General features: G+C 37.2%; 1 protein-coding gene across 10 annotated transcripts in view; it reads left to right on the top strand.

Annotated features, from left to right (window-relative positions):
• The window catches only part of LOC306666871 (uncharacterized protein), a 110,965-nt gene that overhangs the window by 30,791 nt on the left and 62,009 nt on the right, over nt 1–18,165 (top strand). The window contains exon 2 of one of the 10 annotated variants that reach the window (XR_013765414.1): nt 3,459–3,574. The exons of the other annotated variants lie outside the window; for them this stretch is intronic. The gene's annotated coding sequence lies outside the window, so the exon portion shown is untranslated. The remainder of the gene's footprint in view (nt 1–3,458; nt 3,575–18,165) is intronic. 10 annotated transcript variants of the gene reach the window in all.

Below are 18,165 nucleotides of genomic sequence, written 5' to 3'. Positions count from 1 at the left end.
GTATAATTCTGGAACATAGTAAGTGCCCTATAAATATTTGTCAAAAGAACAAATCTATCTCTATGATAGTGTAACTGAAAAATGACCTGGAAGCATCAGTCATGTTATCTGTTTTACCAATTTTGTTTTATAGTCATATGTTAAATACAGTTTAAGCTTCAATTGAGTCTGTATATGCATTTCTCTGGGAATTGTGAGTCTTATACCACTTAAGAGAAATACACCCTAAAAAAATTACATATCTTAATGCTTTTTGAACTTTTATACTTTCATTAGCTCACGATTAAAGTATTCTAAATTCAACTTAGACTTTCAGATAGTTATACTTTTTTTTGTAGTCCCTAGTCAAAGATGATCTTCTAAAAAATTCTGCCTAAGTGCAACTTTAATCATATTACAAATTTTTACACTTAAATTTTGACATGTTGTATTTTCTTTATTGTTTAGCTTAAAATATTTTCCTGTGACTTTTCTGGTAATTTATTCTCCGATTTGTGGGTAACATAAAAATATGTTGCTTAATTTTGAAATATTTGGGAATATATTTGCACATATATTTTTATTGATTTCTAATTTAATTGTATTTTATGGTCAGAAACCATATTTTTATAATTTAAGTCCTTTTAAATTTTTTGAGACTAGCTCAGTGGCCCACCAGATTGTTTTCCTTAGTGAATGTTCCATGTTTCCTTAAAAAAAATACATAATCTGGCAGTTGTGGGATGGAGTGTTCTATATAGTGTAGTTAAGCAAAATTGGTTGATAGTATTATTAAAGTCTTCTATATCTTTGATTTTCTGTCTACTTATTTTATGAATTATTTTATTACTCACAAAGGAGTTGAGATCTCTACTATTAGGAATTTGCCCACATATCCCCTGTATTAGTTTTTACTTCTTGAAGCTCTATGAAATGGATACATACTTAGAATTGTTTTCTCCTCTTGATGATCAACCTTTTTATCATTACAAAATGTCCCTCTTTATTTCTAGTAATGTGCTTTAACCTAATACCTACTTTGCCTATTAACATAGCCACTTCCATTTTCATATGACCAATGTTTGCTTTACATATCTTTCCCTATCCTTTCACTTTTAATCTGTCTGTCTTAATCTTTAAAGTGTATAACTGATACATAGGATACAGTTAGGTATTGCATTATTATCCAATCTGACATCTCTGCCTTTTAACTGGTATGCTTAGTTCATTTGTAATTAATGTAATTGTTGATATGGTTGGGTTTGTCTGCCATCTTGCTATTCCTTTTCTTTTTATCTCCTCTGTTCTCAGTTAATTTTTCTTCTTTTTTCATCTTTTTTTTAGTGGGGGGTGGGTTCTTAAGTCATTTTATCTTCTCTCATTTTTTAGCTGTGATTCTTTATACTTTTTTACTGGCTACTCTAAGGTTTACAACATACATCTTTAATTTGCCACAATCTACCTTCAGTATTATACCTTACAACAGGATACTTCCATTTCTCCCTTCCTATCCTTTGTATTATTGTTGTCAGACATTTTATTTCTATATATATTTTATATAACTACATTATAGTTATTTTTGTTTTAACTTATTGTCTTTTAAAGAAATTAAGAAATGTCAAAAGGGCTTGTATTTACCCACATAGATACCATTTCCAGTGTTAATTCCTTATATATATTTTATTTTTTAAGTGATATTTTCTTCAGCCTGAAGAATTTGTAATTTCTTATAATATAGATCTATTGATAAAAAATTCTCTCACTTTTGTTTGTTTGACAGGGTCTTTCTTTTGCTTTCATTTTTGAAGGGTTCTGTTCATTTTATTTTCATTTTTATTTACATTTATTCATTTGGATAAAGAATTCGACATTGACAGATTATTTTTCTTTCAGTACTTGTGTCCTTGCTTGCTTTGTTTCTGTTCAAAAATCAATGGTCTTTCTTTTTTTTTTTTTTCTACACATCTATTAGTCCGTTTTTTCATTGCTATGACTAACAACCTTGACAAGAACAATTAGAGAAGGCAGTTTACATGGCTCCAGTTTAAAGAGGTCTCTGTCCATAGATGGCCAACTCCATAGCTCTGAGCCTAGTAAGAACATCATGGAGGAAGAGTGTGGCAGAGGAAGCAGCTCAGGACATGGCAACAAGGAAGCGGAGAACTCTCCACACCAGAGACAAACTAGAAACTCCAAAGGCATCCATTGACCAACCTCCTCTAGCTACACCCTAATTGCCTACAGTGAATGCCCAGTTAATCCCTATGAGTACTTTAATATACTGATTAGGTCACAACTCTAATGATCTAATCATTTCACCTCTGAATATTCTTGCATTGTCTCACACATGAGCTTTTGGGGGACACCTCATATCCAAACCATAACAATGCCTGTTTTTTTTTTTTTCTTCCTTTAGCTACTTTTAAGATTTCCTTTTTATCATTGGATTTCAGCAATTTAATTATAATGTGCTTTGGTGCTACTCATATCCCACTCAGAGATCATTGAGTTTTTGCATCGATGAGTTATATAGTCTTCATAAAATTTGTCAACATTCCAACCACTATTTCTTCAATTTTTTTTTCTGTCCCATTCTTTCTCATTTCTTCTGAATTGCACATTTGTTGGATCCACTGATCTTGTCTCACAGGTCACTGAGGCTTTTGAGTTTTTTTGTTTGGTTTCCCCTCTGTGCTTTAGGTTGCATAATTTCCATTGCCCATTTTTCAAGTTCATGCATCTGTAGTGCCTAATCTACTATTATTAAGCCCATTCAGTGAATCTTTTATTTCAGGTAATATATTTTTCAGCTTTAGAAGTTATATATGGTTCTTTCTGTTGTTCTTTTACCATCTATTGGGGTACCAAATTTTTTTCCAAATTATTTTGTTTTCCATTACATTCTAAAAATATTCATAAGAGCTGTTTTAAAGGTTTTTTTTTTTTTTTCCTATTTATTCTACCATCTCTATCTATGGGTTATGTTTCCTTGCTTCTTTATATGTCTAATAATCTTTTATTGGTGCCGGACATTGTGATCACCACACTGTTGTATGTCTACATTTTCTTATCATCCTTCTAGGAGTGTTTAGAATATTCTGTTCCAGCTGGCAGTTAATTTACTTGAAGATCAGTTCAATCCCTTCAACCTTGTTTTATGCTTTGTTAAGATGATTCTAAACAAAACAATACAAAGCTTTTCTTTAAAGGGTCAGATAGTAAGTATGGCACTATAGGCACTACAGTCTCTTTTGTACATTTGTCCTTTTTTTCCTCCTTTCTTTTACAACCCTTTAAAAGTGTTTGAAAACAGAAAAACAAAACAAAAACCATTTATTTCTTTGTAAGCCATACAGAACTAGGCTATGGGTTGGATTTGGCCTGTGGGCTGAAATTACCAACCACCATTTTAAAAAATTCTTGTTCTAGGGCTACTTTAACTATAGTTTTATAGTAACACCTTTTTAAGCTCTTATTAGATGCTTCTTTGTCAAGTCATGGGCTCTTTAAGATCTGAGCTTTTACCCTGTGTGTAAGACAGCAGATGAGCTTGCCACAGTTTCACAGATGCTGACAGAAGACATGAGACTCCTGGGTAAGATACAAAGGAACTTATTACTTACAGCAGTCACATGGCTTCATCTTCTCATTGGTTCTCCTTAGTCCCAAGTCCCCATGGGAACAGTGTAGAGTGAGTCCAGGTGAATGTTACTTTTACAGCGGGGCTATATCACTTCTCAGGAGCCCTGAGCTTAGGAAACCTCTAATCTTAGGAAGTAGCTGCTAGCAGATCTGCCAAACATCACCCTGGAAAGCCATTCTCTTTTGTTATCCTGGTCAGGAAACAAATCTGCCCTCTGTTCAGGAGGGTGACACTATACCTTCTAAAGGCTATTGGCTATACAAACATCCTTAGAAAGATAGACTTGAATAAAACCTGTCATAAGACATTCAGAAATGCCATATTTTCAAGAGGTCTTCCACTGATTGTAACTCAAATTATTTGCCACTGTGTGAAAGTGTTGCTTAAGTCTCAACTCCCAGAGCTTCTTTCTCTTAGAGTTGTTTTCCCAGAAGTTATTCTTTTGGTGTCCTTATGTAATCCCACTTTATTCATATGCATCTTAGTATTCAGAGATTCAAGATAACCCTTACCCAGATCTTTGGAGCTCTGGCTTTCATTGCTTTCTCCTCTCTGGTAATGTTTCTCAAATTTTTGTTACTTTTCTAAATTTCAGTCTTTTCTCTTAAGTTTGGCAAAACCACTGTGCTTTCCTTGTGTTCTCCCTCTTTGTGTATAAACCCAGAGTGCCTCCAGGCAGAAATCTGGGCAGTTGTGGAACTAGACTCTCAGGGGTCTCAGTCCCACACTGCCTGTTGTTCATCTTCTCAAAATAGTAAAATAGTCATCTATACATTTTGTTTATTTTTGTCACTTTTTATAGCAAGAAAACTAGTCCCATGCCAGTTACTCCATCACTGATTATGTCTTCGTTTTTAGCATTAACTTATTTATATGTCTTGGAATTTTGATTTGCACAATCTCTTTGAGTGGGAGATACTTTGGTTATCATTCTTTCTTTTTTTTTTTTTTTTTGCTTTTGCTTTTTAAAAATTTATTTATTTATTTATTTATTTCGATTCGTTGTACACAAATAGGGTACAACTGGTTGTACACGAAGTAGAGTCGCACCATTTGTGTAATCATACACGTACATAGGGTAATGATGTTTGTCACATTCTGTTATTTTTTTCTCCCCCCACATGCCCTCCCACCCCTCTTTTTCATCTATACAATCAATCCTTCCTTCATTCTTGTCTCCCTCCTACTCCTTGTTATGTGTCATCATCTGCTTATCAGAGAGATAATTTGGCCTGGTTTTTTGGGATTGGTTTATCTCACTTAGCATGATATTCTCCAACTGCATCCATTTACCTGCAAATGCCATAATTTTATTCTTCTTTATGGCTCAGTAATATTCCATTATGTATATATAGCACAGTTTCTTTATCCATTCATCTATTGAAGGACATCTAGGTTGGTTCCACAATCTAGCTATTGTGAATTGAGCTATTATAAATATCGGTGTGGCTGTGTCACTGTAGTATGCTGATTTTAAGTCCTTTGGATATAGACCAAGGAGTGGGTTAGCTGGATCAAATGGTGGTTCCATTCCAAGTTTTCTAAGGAATTTTCACACTGCTTTCCAGAGTGGCTGCACTAATTTGCAACTCCATCAGCAATGCATGAGATGATTATTTCTTAAGTTCAATGAATGTTATCATCTTACCTTTATCCTCATTCCATACCCTCGGTTCAGAACCAATTCTTAAAATGGCTTTAGAGGATGCCTGTTTCTTTTCTTAGGACTCTAGCCAGCCCAGTACCTCAGTCAACTTATGTTTCATCACAGCTGCCGTTGTTGACAGTTTTCTTTTGTCCTTTACCTTTCTGGGCCCTTAGCTTCCCATACATAGCCCAGGCAATGTATCTACAGCAGTTTTGCTTAGCCTTCTTCCATGGGATTGAGGAGAATCTGGTGAACAACCATAGCTGTTTGCCTGGAACTCATAGTTTTGGGGGACTTGGGATCATCAGTGCTGCAACAGTGAGAGTCTTAGAAAAACCAGAATGATTGGTCAAGGTAGTTTTGCCCCAATTTCTGGCTTCCCGTAACAAGGCTGGCTTTGGTTGCCATCTGGAGTAGACCATCTTAACCCACATATTCCTCAAGAGCAAATTTGCAGTTGCCACTAGCTGCTTTAAAATTCACACCCTCATAGACTGCAGTTCTACCCCGGCTCATAACTTTGCATTTCTGTTGTTTCTGGTGCACGATGATGTTGTTTTGTTTTTTGAACCCTACAATGATCTTTGCATTTTATCTTTTTCTATTTTATCTATTATTGCCATGTGTTAGAACATGTAGAATGAGTTGAAGCATGAATTTATTGTACCATCTTGACTAGTAATTATTTTTCAGTTTAATATTATCCTGGTTTGGGAAATATTGTATTTTAATGACCCACCTTATTTAAAACCCCTTCCAACCTTCCCAGTTATTTTGAGGGACACAAATCATAAAAAATCAGATAAAAATATAGTCATTTTCCATATAATGATTCCATTCAAGGACATCATGATTCAGTACTTGAATAGAACAGGGAGAAGTAGCATTCCAGCTTCCACTTCATTCTACATCTTCTGGTAATGAGAGTGGTAGTAGACTGCCCTTGACCATCTCCCACCTCCACTTCTGGCTACTCTCCTTTTCTCATTCTTCATTCCTGAAGAGGTAGACAGAGCAAAGTACAAAGGGAACTAGGGCTGTGTTTTCCAACTTCTATGAAGATGAGAATCATTTTTTATGTCAATGGAAAAGATGCATTTAAAAAATTGGTGCAAATAAGAAGCCAATGGAAAAGGTGCAAATAAGAAGCCAATTAACTGTCTTGCAGATTTCTATTATGATTCACAGGAAGTATTTTAAATGCTTCTGGATTAAAGAGTGATTGAACATAGGGTTTTTACATTTCAGACCCAAGTATCTAAATGTCAGACAAACCACAGTGCTGTCATAGTACAAAATTTTTAGCCATCAGTATATTTGGAAAGAATATATGTAGTTTTAGAACCTTTGTAATAACTTTGGAGCATTTCCAGAGTTACTGAAGTTGAGCATTAGGAGCAAGAAAAGATTTTCTAGTCATGCACAGTGGCACATTCCTGTAATCCCAGTGACATGGGAGGCTGAGGCAGGAAAATTGGAAGTTCAAGATCAACTTCAGCAATTTAGTAAAACCCTAAGCAACTTAGCAAAACCCTGTCCCAAAATAAAAAAAAAAATTAAAAGGTCTGGGGACTTAGCTCAGTGATAAAGCACCACTGGATTCACTCCCCAGTACCAAATAAAAAAGAATCTCTTTCCTTTTCCGTAGGCCTCAAATTATGTTCTAGCTACATTATTTTAGATGTAAAGATTATTTTAGATCTTTTTAAAATTGGTGCATCATAATTGTACATAATAGTGGGCTTCATTGTTACATATTCATACATATACATAACATATTTTGGTTAATTTCATTCTCCAGTACTTCCCCTTTCCCTGCCCTCCTCCCTCCCACTAGTCCCCCTTCCTTATTCAATAGGTTTCCTTTCTATTTCCATAAGATCCCCACCTTTTTTTCTTTTTTCTTTTTGTTTCCACATGTGAAAGAAAACATATGATCCTTGACTTTCTGAATTTCAAGTTCCATCCATTTTCCTGCAACAAATATATATATATCCCATTTTTTAATCCATTCATTTGTTGATGGACACCTAGGCTGGTTTCATAATTTAGCTATTGTGAATTGTGCTGCTATAAACATGGGTATGCATGTATCACTGGAGTATATTGACTTTAATTCTTTGACCTATGTACTGAAAAGTGGCATACCTAGGTTATATGATGGTTCTATTCCTAGTCTTTTGAGGAATCTCCGTGCTGATTTTCATAGTGGTGTCACAATCACACAAACAGTGTGTGTTAGTTGTGAACATTTTTAAAAATAATGATTCATCTTTTCCATTTGGTGCAAATAAGAAGCCAATTAACTGTCTTGCAGATTTCTATTATGATTCACAGGAAGTATTTTAAATGCTTCTGGATTAAAGAGTGATTGAACATAGGGTTTTTACATTTCAGACCCAAATATCTAAATGTCAGACAAACCACAGTGCTGTCATAGTACAAAACCAGTGAAGTAGCAAAAATACTTGCTGGAGCTCAATAGTTCACACTAAACCATCTTAACTCTACTTAGAAAAAATACAGTCCCTTCATTCAGCTTTGGTCTTCTATTTTTAATTCAAGTGGTAAAAATCTGTATGTGGCCATTCTCTTTGGGAAATTTTAAAACTGGTGTTGCATGGTATCATCCTATTTAAGAGCCAGCCTATTTGTAAAAGAAATAAATACGTGAGTTACCTGCTCACGTGAAAGAATTAAGCATTTTCTGGAAGGTAATTTAATAAAGAGAAGATTATTCAAGAAATGACTATCTTATTGTTTTGTTTGCTTCTTTTGTTAAATGAATTAGTTGGAAAACTTCCTTGACGGGGTATCTTAAAATAATTCCATAGGTAGCTGTTTTTGTGATTCCCAACTTGGAATGTAAAACTGTTACAAAATGAAATGGAGAGTTATCACTTAGCAGTTGAGAACATACTTTTCTTTTTTAACTATGATTAAATACTGCAGGAACAATATATGTGCTAAAATTAGACATTGGGGTTGGTCCAATAGCTGTTTAAATTATAATCCTTTAGAAACTGTAGTCTGTTGGTTCAAATCAGGGCACTGCAACGTGCAAATATAAATCACTCATGCCACATTCTTATGAGATGTGGGGGTGGGCACAGGGAAGATGAGCCCTTCTAGGGAACACCCCTGGGGACTTACCTCTGCTAGCTATGCCCCATTGCCTACAATTACCACCCAGATAGTCCATTCAAACTAGGATGGACCAACTACATTACAGCTCTCATAATTTAATCATTTCACCTCTGAATACTCCTGCATTAACACAAGAGCTTTTGAGGGACTCTTCATATCTAAGCCATAATATTTCAAACCCGACTCCCAAAAGCTCATGTCCATCTCACAAGGCAAAATGTATTTAGTCCTCCAAGAGGCCCCATAGTATTAACAGTTGTAGCATTGCTCAAAAGTCCAAGTCCAAAGTCTCGTCTGAAATTCATGGCAAACTCTTGGCTGTAAGCCCCTGTAAAAATCAAAAGTGACATATATGCAATGTACAGTGGCACAGAGTAAACATTCCCATTCTCAAAGGGAAGAATAATGGCAGACAAAGAAAAGATGGGATCAAAGCAAGACTGAAACCCAGCTAGGCAAACATTTGGTTCTATAGCTCCCTGTCCATAATCTGGGCACATGGCAGTCAGATGTTCTCTACAAAAGGATCGCAAAGCTCTACCTCAATGACCTTGCCAGTTGCAGCCTATATGGCCCTTCTCTTAGCCTGGCTTTGTCCATAGTTAGCAGCTTTTCTTGGCAGATATTCCACATTACTGACATCTCTTAATTCCTGGGGTCTCCATTCTAACTTCACCTCCACAGCTTCACATATTGTTCTCTCAAGAGCTGCTCTAAGTGATTCCAATTCTGTCACACTTTGCCTGCTTCCAGCCTTCCTTCAAAATCTTGATGTAAGCTCCCCTGTCTCCTTATATCCAGCATCCTGCATTCCTGAGGAACCAGCACCATGTAGATGACACCATGGTCTGCCACCAGCTCAAAGAGTAGCTAGGCCCCTTTGACCATGGGACTGCAAATGGTCAATTCTAGAATTCTGGGGAAACAACTTTCTGGGCACCCTATGTGAGCAGGGTGCCTCCATGATCTCTTAAAGGAGTTTTTATTTCTACAACATTGAGCATTCAGTGGGTGTGGTCTTGCTGAGTCTTGAGATGCCCTCAAGCATCTGTTCTTATTGTGTCTGTGCAAAGTACTTACCTTCTCTTTTGTGGTGGTAATATCTTCAACAATTATGTCTTCCTTGAACCTAATTTTACACTCACTCTTCAGGCCAAACTGCAAGTTTTTAAAATCCTTATGCTCTGCTGTCCACTCCCATTTCTCTCAGTAAACCTGGCTATAAACTTTCAGAATAATCCATGCCACTGCCTGAATGCTGTGCTATCTTGGATTTTCCTCTGCCAGATTAATTTGAACATCACCTTTAAATTCAGCCTCACACAAAAATCTTAGGTCATAAGCAAAATGTAGACAACTTCTTTTCCAGAATATAACACAAATGGCTTCCAGTTCAATTCTCAATAGAATCCTCATTGCCCTCTTAAGCTTCATGAGCATAGTCTTTACTGTCCACATTCCTATTGGCTCTGGTTTTCTGATCTCCCACCAGAATCACCCATTAAGTTCCATTTAGACATTCTCTTCTCTACCCTGCATCTCAAAAAATTTCCAAACTCTTGCCACAAACCAGTTCCAAAATCTTCTGAACCACATAGTCAAGTTAGTCACAGCTGTGCCCCCACTCCTGGTACCAATTTCTGTGTTAGCTTTTCTTTACTGTGACCAAAATACCCTACAAGAATACCTTAGAGGAAGGAAAGTTTATTTTGGCTTGTGGTTTTAGACCATGAGTTCATCAGTCCCTGTTTTATTGACTCTACCACTCTGGCCAAGGAAGAGGAAAGCTGCTCAGTTCATAGTGACCAAGAAGTAAAGAGCTACAGGAAAGATGAACCCTCAAGGGCATGTCCCCAGTGACCCACCATGTCCAGCCATGTCCCACCTGCCTATAGTTACCACCCAGTTAGTCCATTCAAACTCAGAAAGACCACTGAGTTTCCAACACTCATAATCTAATCATTTCACCTCTTGCATTAACATAGGAGCTTTTGGGGGATACCTCATATCCAAACTATAACAAAACTTCTTGGAGATATCCTACCAATCTAATGCTAACAAAATTAATGTCAAACCATTCTCTCTCTCTCTTTTTTTTTTTTTTTTTTTTGCCATATTTAACTTTGATACTTGTATTAGTTTCTTAGGACTGCCATCATAATGTGCCTCAGACTAGATGGGTTAACAACAGAAAATTATTTTCTCACAATTCTGGGAACTAGAAGTTCAAGATAAGTTTCTTCTGAGGCCTCTCTTGTTGGCTTGCAGGTAGTCACTGCTGTGGTCTGAATGCTTATTCCCCCTACCCCAATTCCTATGTTAAAATCCTAATCCCAAGGTAATGGTATTAGGAAGTTGAGCCTTTGGTATATGGTTATTTCAAGAGAGTAAAGTCATCATGAATAACACCCTTGTAAAAGAGGCCTCCAAGAGACTCCTCACCCTTTCTATCATGTGGGAGAAAAAACAAGAGGGTCTCCAGCAGGTACCAAATCTGACAGTACCTTGATCTTGGATTCCCAGAATGGTGAGGAAGTTGTTTGTAAGCCAAACGGTTTATGGTATTTTGTTATAACAGTTTGAACTAATGTAGGTGCTTTCTTGTGTCCTCCCATGTTATCTCATTTATGTTGTCTGTGTCCTAATTTTCTCTTACATGGCCAGCAGTCCTATTGGGTTATGGACACCCTAGTGACCTCATTTTAACTTAATTACTTTTATAAAGGCAAATAATGTCATATAGTGAGGTAGTAGAGGGCTTTGACATATAAATGGGGGGGGGGATGCTTCAGCCCCTAATAATTCATATGTAACATAAACCATGTGATATCAAGTAAAAAGTAATCAACATTATAGAGTTTTTACTATATGTGAAACTCTGTTCACAACACTTTACACATATTTGTTTAGTCCATATGAGATAGGTGCTGTTTGTATCCCCATTTTTAACAAAGAGATTAAGTAATTTGTCCAGGGTTACATAAATAGTAAGTGGTACAAAAGGATATGTAGCCTAACTCTCAAGTCTGTATCTTATCCACTATATTACACTGTCCCTCTCAAAAAGAAGAGATATCCAATTTGAACCAAAGAAATGGAAAACACAGTAATTTATCTTTGAGGTTAATTATTGTTAATATATGCTTACATGGATGTATATGTACCAACTATTTTTTTTTTTTTTATTTTGAGACAGACTCTCACTAAGTTTCTGAGGATGGCCTCACACTTACAATCCTCCTGCCCTAGCTTCCTAAGTAATTGGAGTTACAGATGTGTGCCACCATGCCTGGCTACTATGCTTTATTATGGAACATGCTAATACTATACTTTATGAGCCCATACCAGTGGAAATTTTAAATTGGGTTTCCAGCATTCTACTTTAAGTAGTAAAGGGTAAATGAAGACCAGGCATTTTTCCTCTAAAAATTCAAAAGAAAATAGTACCCACAATGAAGTATTAATATTTGAAGACCTGGGATATAAATACCTACTTCTGTATTTTCTCCTAAGCAGATATTACTCTTGCCTCAGCTCATTTTACTGATGCGGGAAAAGGAGCAGTTCCGTGTCTATGAGATGTTGGGCTCAGGGGGTAGCAATATGCTCCTTCTAGTCATTGCACTAAATCTTCAAAAGCAAGAGCTTGGACCCAGAGGTGACTAGGAAGAGAAAATGTAAATCCTTCCCTCATTTTCTCCCAGAATCCCCAAACAGTGAGGAAAGAAACTGTAAGCCCCTCCCCCTATTCAAAGAAATGGTATTTGAGGCAATTTAGTTGAATATCAGACAGTACCTCAGCTCACATTGGGTTTAAACTGAAAAAGGAAGGAAAGAGGGAAGGGAGGGAGGAACGGAGGGAGAGAGGGACCGAGGAGGAGATTTGGGGTTAGGAAACACTGCTATGGTGCTCTGTCTTTGCCAGTCCCTTTAGTATGTCCACAGAGCCTTTGCCTTCAAGATGCTTACAGTTGGTGACTGGATGCATTTACAAATATGAGATAATGAGAATTTACAGAGAAAGCACAGTCAAGTTCTAAGCAAAAATAATCAGATAAGAAAATGTTGAGTTGAGACTTGCTTGTCAGGATACACCTGACTGGAATTATCAAAACAAACTCAATGAAGAAAAGGTCAATTTTGAGATGAGTCTGGAAAGATAGGATAGGGTTGCTGGGTAGAGGAAGCAAGGCATTTTAGAAAGAGGATTCAACACCAGCTGGGACATGAAGGCTGGAAAGAGAGAAGCATGTGGAAACAATGAGGAGACAGACATCATCTCTGGAACAGACAGATTTGGAGAAGTAATGGGATATACTTTGTGAATAGATAGAGTGGGATCAGATTACTCATACAAATGTGGCCTTGTGCTGAAGACCAGCATGATTAGTCTTAATTGAATTGCTCAGTGAAATTCTCAGTTTTCTAAACATGCTTGTAAGAAGCATATCTCAGTAGAATCAAGTGTTCTGGACTTAGTAACATGTTTGTTTTCGTTAAGGCTGCTCAGACTACAACATACTCTGGACCACTGCCCCTGATTCTCCATTCAGAGTTGGTGGCATGCCTAACTGAGCTGGGAGCTTGAGCAGGCATTAGTCCTCTCCTTCACTCAGGCCTGGCTGAGGCCTTGGAACAAGCTTAAGTGGTTCTATGTGGTTGAGTGGACTCAGCCAGGGGAGCTCCCCTGCCCTGTGATGGCATGCAGCCTCAGAAATGGCACCGATTCTTGAAAGAATGAAATATGCATTCTCTGTCTGAATGTTATACACCTTAAGAGGGAAGAGCTTCATAGAATCTGAGACCTCCGTGCGGACCTGTGGCACTACAAAGAAGCTATGGACTCTCACAGAACTTTATTTGAATTCTGATTCTCCTGTGTGACTTTAAGTGAAATTGCTAAAAGCGGGTATTTTGTTTGGTTTGGTTTGTAGTCCTGGAGATGGAACCAGGAATATTTTAAGTCTGAGCTACACCCCGCAGTCTTTTTATTTTACCTTTGAGATGGTTCTCACTAAATTGTTGAGGCTGGTCTGGAACTTGCAATCCTCCTGCCTCAGCCTCCTGAGTCGCTGGTATTATAGGCATGTGCTACCATGCCCAGCCTGTTTTATTTTTTATCTGTGAAATAACCTAATAATCAGTTAGTTTTAGCTTTCTTCCTTCCTTTTTGTAATTTCTCTCAGTCCCTGACATTCCTGAAGAATGTCTTTTCCTGATTGTAAAATGCACTCTGCTCTTGAGGAGCTGAAATCTCTGTTTAGGATGCTTATAGGTCCTGAAGAAAACACAGCAGTAGATGGAGTGTCCCTGCACTCCTCCCCAACCATGTATTTATTTCCTCAGGGTAGGATTTGCAATGCACCAGAGCCAGTCCTTAGGATAGTGCACAGTTCAGTGCAGCTCAGAGTTCTTAGAAATCATCTAAGAATGCATGAATCAACCACTCTTACTTGTACTAAGTTGAAGACAAGAAATAATGAGCTAAATCCATTAATTATATGGCCTAAAGCATATATACATAAAGGTTACATGTGACAAAGTATTTTATGAGTTCAGAAATAGTCAGGCAAGGCCATAAACTATCATACTACTAAATTGCTATCATCAAAGCTCCAACTACAAGTTTATCCTTAGAACTTGGCTTAGAAATTACAATGCTTTCAGTAATTTGGGAGTACCCATTGTGCTAGGAGCTAAGAAGTGCATGGGGTTTGCTGGTTAATTATTTGCCTATTTTTGAATCCTAAAAATAACCTCCTCGTGAGAACAGGATGAGCTTTGTGAAGATTATAGTCCAGTTGGGAGGTATATTGTTCTTATCCCCCTTGCCTTTCATTTTTAAGCACATTTGCCCCTCTCTGAAGCAGAGGAGACATTTGAGCAGCTGCAGAAAGCAGCTGTAGCATCTTCTGTGTCATCTGCTCCCTGCTTTGTAGACTATCCCCATCCTCTGCTTCCACTTGTTCTGTTCTTTCTGTCAAAATGGCCCACTGCCCTTTTCTGCCCAGTCCCCTACCTCAGTACCTGTACTGCCCTATTGTGATTTCAGGGGATTTTGCCTGGTGTCCCCTTGCTTATATTCTTTCGATAACAAGATCATTAGTGAAAACATTTGCATCTTATGAAAAAAAAATGGCATGAAAAAAAGATCTCTTGGTTACACAAAGCTGCTTGCTGCTGTGTCCCCAAGTTCTACTTGTTATTTTTGGTGGCACACTACCATATCAGTACAATGTATAGCTGTAATTTTCTATTTATAAGAGGCCAGATGATTATGACTCTTTAAGGGGAAGCCCTCCACAGGATTATTTTGAAAGAAATTGTTTATCTATGCACAGTAAACCACTATCCCAGAAGCCGTTCCATAACTTCCCAGAGTGCTTAGGGACTGGTTGAGTCACCCCCCTGCTCCACTCAGTACACAATAATCTGCCAGAATCAGTAGCTATGGAAGCCTTTTCTTTTTGCTTTTTGTTTTGTTTTGTTTTTGAATGTGCACTTCAGCATATGCATATCTCCAAAGTAGAATATAGGAAAAAGTGAAGGATACATTCCTTTGCACAATATATTAAAGGAATTTATGTTCTGTGGTTTTTAGGGATGAGCCAGCTCATTTTGACTGGTTCTTTTACTGTTGTTTGATTTTGTACACTTAGAAACGGTCTTGCATTGTTTTTTTCTATTTGAAAAACTATTATGATATTTTAACACACACATATTTTAGGCTTTCAGTAATATATTATCCAAATACTCATTTAAAATCAAGTATTGTTTAATATATTTGATTTGTAACATGTAATCATATTAACATGCACCAAGCATAGATAGCAGGTAAAACGAATTATATGTTTTATTTTATTGAGTTGGCAAGAGTAGTTTGCCTTAAAAAAATTTATATGTGTGTGTGTGTGTGTGTGTGTGTGTGAGTGTGTGTGTGTGTGTGTGTGTGTGTGTGTGTGTGCGTGTGTGTAAAATCTTTTACCACTGCTCTCCAAAAATAATTTGGGGTTTACAGAATCTAAATTGCACCTGCCAGAACTGCCAGTAATATCTTCAGTTTTCACTGACTGTACCCTCCCTTCACCGGCTCCAGATCTTTAAACAAATGGAGCTGATATTTCAGCAGCACAATTTCCACAATAAAAACCAAAGGTAAAGGAAAGGAAAGGAAGAATTTATTAAATTTTTTTTAGAATATGTGAGAGGATAGATATTAGACTCTACAGTATATTAGGACACAGGAAAAATATACCTAAAATAAGGCAATATGCATTTGCCAGACTGGGCTTGTGGGTGTGGTGTATGTATGTGCCTAATTGCCCATTTTCTCATATAAGTACTGCAGTTTCACTACCTAGCGGTAAATATATTAATGTATTAAGTGGAAAGATATTACATTGGATTGCCTTCTTAGATATCACAACATACAATAAGTATATCTTTGCTTAGAAATGTAAAAATAATGTGCTGGAAATGTGAATTAACTAGAGCTGAGAGTACATATTTCATGAGGAATAGATAAGAAATTAGAACAATTGGACCTCAGTTGACCTGGGCCAACTGTGAAAACAGAGAATCATAGAAGATCCACAATCCAATACTTACTTGAGGTATAAAATCCCTTTTGTAACATCCTAGTGAAGTTGCCATTCTGCCTTTATTTTAAATACTTGTGGTGTAGTGCAGTGTAGGAATACTCAATACTTAATAACACAACTTACCTCAAGTTCTTCTTATTTATGGAAAATTCACTTACTTTTTTTTTTTTTTTTGTAACCAGGGATTAAACCCAGGGGTGCTTAACCACCAAACCACATCCCCAGCCCTTTTTGTTTTTTCATTTTGAGATAGGGCCTCACTAAGTTGCTTAGGGCCTTGATAAACTGCTGAGTCTGGCTTGGAACTTGAGATCCTCCTGCCTCAGCCTCCCTAATCGCTGGAATTACAGGTATGCTCAGTACCCTGCAAAACGTACTTACCTTTAATCTATATATTCATATGGTTCTTATTCTTCCCCTCCAACCTACACATAATAAATCTAATCCTTCCACAATCCTTTGAATATTTGAAGACATTCATCATGTCTTATAACAGAGATTTATTTCCTAAGCCAATCAGAGCTAGGTTCTTTATCCCTCTGTGGCACTCAACAACTCAAAGAGCATCATCATCCCTACAGTGGATTAGTGGTGGTGCTTCTCAGTAAGAAACCTGAGATGTAGCTGAACTGAGTTGATGGGTTACTGCTGAAGACACTGGAACCAGAGAGAAGATGTCCTAACCCTAGGGCCAGGAAAGAGCCCCAAGTCTTAAGTTGGTGACAGCAAGGGCAGGGACTGTGATGTTTCATCTGTGCCAAAAAACAAAAACTTTGATTCATGTCATTGACATTTAACTGAGCCTATGATTTGGGATTTGAGCCTTGAGCTCCATTGTTTTGTTAACTCTTCCACTGGTCAGGTGCATGACCGTGGTCAATTCTACTCACTGATCCAGAGGTCCTTCTGTAATATACAAAGGCACTTACTGCTTTTTTACCCAGAAAGATGCTCTCCATCCCTCTGGCCTCAGCTTAATGTCATCTCTCCAGGAATCCTTCTCTGACTCCCAGTGCCCCCCACCCCAGACTGGCCTGTCACTCATTTCTATTGTAGCACTTACTCCATTGTATTTTAGCTACCTGTTTATTTGTCTCTACTGTAATAGAAGTTCTTTAAGGCTAAGAATTCAGTCTTGGTCTCTCACACTTAATGCCTCCTATATAGCAGAACTCTGGAAATATTTGAAAGCTAAACTAACTTAAATAGCCTTTGGAAATTAAAACTCTATAATTTTTTGTTCTTTAGTTCTGAGGTTCTTAAACAGCCTCAGACTTATAGAAATTCAGATTACTGTAGTAAGAGGATGAGGTTCAAGTGGTTACACCGAAATAGGAAAGCTATAAATATATAATTCATGTACATACGTAATAAAATGTTAACACTGAGATTTAGAATTAATTTAATCAGCTAAAATTTGTTTTATTTGTGAGAAAACTGAGGCTCAATGAGATTAAGCTATCTGCCCAAACTCCCCTATCTGGTTAATAGTAAGACCAGATTTCAAACCCTGATCTTTCTGGTCCCTGAACCAAAATAGCTGGTCTCTGATCTGCTCAGTTGAAAGAGCTGCTACAAACTTGGCTACAAATGGAAGTGATACTTGTTCTCCCTTTTATGTGGTGTTATATCAGTATACAACTTTCTAGCTATAACTCAAATCTTGAGAAACAACCATCTCCATTCCTAGACAAACTAATGAAAATTAGTCCTGTTTTTCTCCCAGTAATGTCAGAGGGTGCTACCATGCTACACCAGATGACTCCTCCCAGTTGCTTGCTAGATAGAATTGCAGTCATATGAATCACTATTAGTCAGTTCAGGTATCAGGACTCCATGTTGTGGTGTTAAGCCCTAGAGTAGTGCTGCCAGGAAACCAGCTTCCTGGCAAGGAGCCCTGAGGTGCAGCTGTAAGGTGACCCATTGCAGGCCTGAGGCCAGGGCCTGGTACTTAGTGCCAAAAAACCTGAGCCAAACATTGGAATTAATTCCCAGGGTACTGAAATTGGTCTCAATTAAAATTTTAGATGAAAAGGGTTTTTGTTTGTTTGTTTGTCCTGAGAACCACTTCAATTTATAAACTCATAGGAAAATTAGATATTTTGCCATTTTATTTGAAATTATTTTCAAGGGTCAAAATTTAAAAA

This window comes from Sciurus vulgaris (assembly GCF_902686455.1).
Source record: "Sciurus vulgaris genome assembly, chromosome: 7".
In the NCBI taxonomy this organism is placed as follows: Eukaryota; Metazoa; Chordata; class Mammalia; order Rodentia; family Sciuridae; genus Sciurus; species Sciurus vulgaris.
This window is presented reverse-complemented; position numbering and strand designations above follow the sequence as displayed.